The sequence below is a fragment of the Cebidichthys violaceus genome, unplaced genomic scaffold (genome assembly GCF_023349555.1).
Source record: "Cebidichthys violaceus isolate CVI_PGR_0920_01 unplaced genomic scaffold, fCebVio1.0.p SCAF_8, whole genome shotgun sequence".
Classification (NCBI taxonomy): Eukaryota; Metazoa; Chordata; class Actinopteri; order Perciformes; family Stichaeidae; genus Cebidichthys; species Cebidichthys violaceus.
In genome coordinates, this window is record NW_027176964.1 from 6,638,842 (window position 1) to 6,643,014 (window position 4,173).

The 4,173-nt window shown below is 36.2% G+C and overlaps 1 long non-coding RNA gene across 1 annotated transcript; it reads right to left on the reverse strand.

The window, feature by feature from the left end:
• Positions 1-663: 663 nt before the first annotated feature.
• On the reverse strand, positions 664-3,495 carry LOC137866101 (uncharacterized). Its single transcript, XR_011102094.1, has 4 exons — positions 3,446-3,495; positions 2,228-2,384; positions 1,796-1,884; positions 664-1,534 (listed from the first exon to the last, which is right to left on the reverse strand). It is a non-coding gene; the product is annotated as an uncharacterized lncRNA (long non-coding RNA).
• Between the last annotated feature and the right edge of the window lie 678 nt (positions 3,496-4,173).

A 4,173-nucleotide genomic window follows, 5' to 3' on the forward strand; every position in this document is an offset into this window, starting at 1 on the left:
GACATGCATGTCCTCCCCAAATTGTACTGCAATCAATCCGTTACTTGTTGAGACATTTCCATCTTAACCACAAATATCAACCTGAAACCTGAAAAATCCAGTTATGACCGAATTCATTAGGATTCATCATTTTGGCAAGATGAATGTGAGTACCAAATTTCATGGCAATCCATCCAATACTTGTTGAGATACTTCACTACAAAACAGAAACGTTAACCTCATGTTGGCCCTAGAACAAGAGTCAGAGGACCACTTAAAGGTGCAGTGCACTGAAAAAAATGTTGTGTTGGATTTACTTAATTTTTTTTAGGTAAGTGGTTGCACGAAATAAATGTATCTAAATCCAGATATATATTTTAAGTTGACTTTACTTAATTTATATTCATAATTTTACCTCAACTATTTTGAGTAAAGTTTACTCACTATGTTCATGTTCAGTATACTAAAATGTATTATGTAACCTCAATTACTATTTACCTATTTTGTTTTTGTAGATTCAGATCAATTTAATGGTTTAATTTCTACAAACTAAAATTAAGTTTGATCTAATTAAACATTTTTAGCTATTACTAGTATCTTAACTTTCAATAAATTCCATGTTTACACAAACGAAGCAAACAAAATACTCACTTTTTACAACTTTATTATCTTCATTACCAGCAATGTAAATCAGTACATTTACTCAAGTATTGTACTTGTGTAAAAATACAACGTACTAGAACTTTGCATGAGTATTTCTATGTTCTGCTACTTTCCACTTCTCCTCCCATACATCTCAGAGGTAAATATTGTACTTTAAACTACATTTGTCTGAAAGCTTTAGTTTCTTTTCAGATGAAAAGAAACTAAAGCTCTATTGTGCATTTACTGCACAATACTTTTGATTGTGAAGTAAATTTTGATGAGAATACTTGCTGACAACACTTTTACTTACAGTAAGTAAGACTTTGAATGCAGGACATTTACTTAACAGTGCCATTGCTAACAAAATAAAACAATGCACCAGTACCATAGCTGCATGACAGCAAACACATACATCAAAAGGATGCATTGAGTGAATATAATACCCAATGTCTCACAAAAACAAGCCCCTATGTCCAGGGTTCACACTAGTGTTAATAAAAACAGTCCAACACACGTTTTTCAGCTTGCAACATCTTCTTAAGCTGCATTTCACATTATAGAAAATGTTCTCCTTCACCTCCAAACCAGAAATAATGCAAACAGGGTTCACATGAACGGCTGAAGAAATCCACCAGTCCAGCACTGATTTTGGTCTTTGGTCAAAGTACTTTGAGGGAAAGCAAGAGCACTTTCTGAATGACTTCATGTGTTCAGTGCGTAGGTGACTCCTGGCCTCATTGTAAGGAGCTCGGGCTACAGATCCAATGTTGTCCAGAATGATTACTCCTCCAGCATTAATGTCAATGTCATCATAACGTCCAGCTTCTCCACCCTCGTTGTTGATGACATGTATGCACATGGTGGATATCTTCAGCTCTTTTAGGATGTTGTCTCCTTGATGTCCTGTACACTGAAAGAGAATATGAGAAAAAAGAAAAATGTGTTTATGTTATTTAATTACATACAGACACAGTGGAGTATGAGGTTAAATCAGCATTGTTTTGTTACTCAAAATCACAGACATTTTCTATACCTATTCAACAGATGTGAACTGAGTTCTCTGTGCTGTCGCAATGACTTGTTGTAACTATTAGTGATATTAGGATCTTAAAACATTTTCTTTAATACAAAACAGTACATGTGGCTGGCATATGCAGTTACATTGACTTACCATATACTTCAGAATGAGATGCCCTTCAGCTTCCTCAAGTGGGATGCCTAGAGGATGGCAGCCCTTTAAGGGTTGAAAGCACTTGTCACCTGTATAAAAAGAATTACAGTTGTTGAAATATCCCTCAAAACATCAATAATTACAAAAAATGTCTAGAATAATTATCGGACCTTAAAAAATACACTGACTTCATTATACATTCTCTTAATGGACTGCTCTCTTTAACTAAAGAACGTTACTAAATTGTGCCTTGAAATGAAAGAGGTCTGCATGTGTAGAGAGATAGCACTATTTTAAATTATATTCGAAATCTAAATAATCCAGGCTGTTCTTGAGGTCTTCAAACTGAGACTCTATTCTACTATGTACATTTCATAAAGTTGCTCCAGAGAATATGAATATTTGTATACAACATTGTGTACACATATTTACCTCTTGCAAGACTGCCAGATGTTTAGCTAGTTTCTGGACAGAAACACCCCCTTCTTCTGGAAAACGGATGTCCGATGGGGTAAATGGCTGCCCAACTGCACCATGAAGGTGGTTTCAAGTAAGTTAGGATTGTGATGCGCTGGAATTCGGCATTTATCTGTTTTACACAAAAAAAAAAACGGAAGACAAAGAGCACTGTGTAAAGACACATTCACAAATTGACCTCCTGATTAACCAAGACAGTCTTTGATAGCATGGATATTGGTGTACAGTGTGTTCAAGTCGAACATATTCCTATTAATCTAAGGTAAATGCGCAAAATCAGAACTAGATCTGGAGGCTGTGTGGTTATTTAAACATGGTTAGTGACCGGTTGGCCTCAGGAACATGCTGATCTCTGATTACATAAAGCCACAGTAAAGCTAACAAAATCGTTTATTTTAATGTAACTTATAATGTAGGACAGTGTATCTCATATTAAGCAGAGTAACTAATTAGCTGCTACCATAAATTGAAAAGATACTAACAGAAACAGTAAATGGTTCAGCCTTAACTTTAACATTAATTATAGACACCCACAATTTGAACACGGTTATTGTGTTGACTGAATGACAGCTTGCTGCTGCAATATAACGTTAACGTTACCATGTCAGGGCTGCCGTTCAGTTTAACGTTACATTATGAGCGACGGTAACAATAACCCCTTGCTGTCTGACTCTGAGAGCATCTTCAACACCATTTACTAACTTGATTTCACATTTAGCTTTGTCTAATTCTGCCATACTGAAAAGATTTGAAAACATACTTGCAACCAGTCAGGAATATACAGTTGGCAATCAGCATGGCCAGTCTACAACTCATTAAATAGTCCATTACATTTACATGTTAGTGAAGTCCACAAGCTACTAAAACAGCCTAAAAGCTACTAAAATCGAATTCACCTAGAATCCCACTTGAGAGCAATATTATGTTAGCTTAATGTTAACATACTTATCACTTCAGATTATGTTACTACATAACTAAGCTAGCTGTTGTAACGTTAGCTAAAGTAGTAACTAAGCTAACGTTAGCTGTTGTAACGTTAGCTAAAGTAGCAAACACACAATCGATAATGTTAACTAAATGATTTTTTTTTTATCAAACACTGTTTTAAAGTGTAAATAACACTCTGTTTTAGAACAAATATAACACACATATGGTTATAAATTGCTTACTTACCGAAAACGTGGACCTGTGGACAGACGGCAGTGCAGGAACTTCTAACGGAAATCCCCCAGAGCGAAATAAATCCCCGCCTTCAGAATTTGAATTTCTAGCACGTCTGCCCATGCGCAGACAGGAAAGCGTGCGGAAATTAAATCGTACATATTTTTTTCTCATTGCTTTTAACTGAATGGAATTAACTCATTTTAAACGAGCGCAGTACATGTTGAGATTAATTTAAAAAGATACGTAGGATTCAATTACACATTAAAATCGATGAAATAAACTAGATTAAGACATGTAACATTTACAGGGGGCTGAATCATTTTTTTCAGTGTGTGTAATATGTAGCCAACTGCTCCAAAGAAATAGGGGTCAACATTTCACCTCTACTGCTGGGTCCGTACACTATCTATATATCAGTTATTTAAATTTTAAAAAAGCCAACTAACAGCAGGACAAGTTTGCACTGGCTGAATTCGAGCTAACTGGGTACATATCCTGAAGCTGCTGAATGCTCTATTTTCTGCGAAGCAGCCTCACAATGGCAGGGAGGACAAGGCAAAGGTGAGAACATGACATAAGAAGTGGGTGTGGTCACCGTGACGTCACCCATTGGTTTGTAGACTGCCGCTTTGAAGCCTTGAGTTTGGCGAATTGGCTGTCACCATCTTGGCTTTTTGCAACCAGTGAACGGAAGTTACCATATTTGGAATGCGGAAAATGGACGTAGAGACACGGTA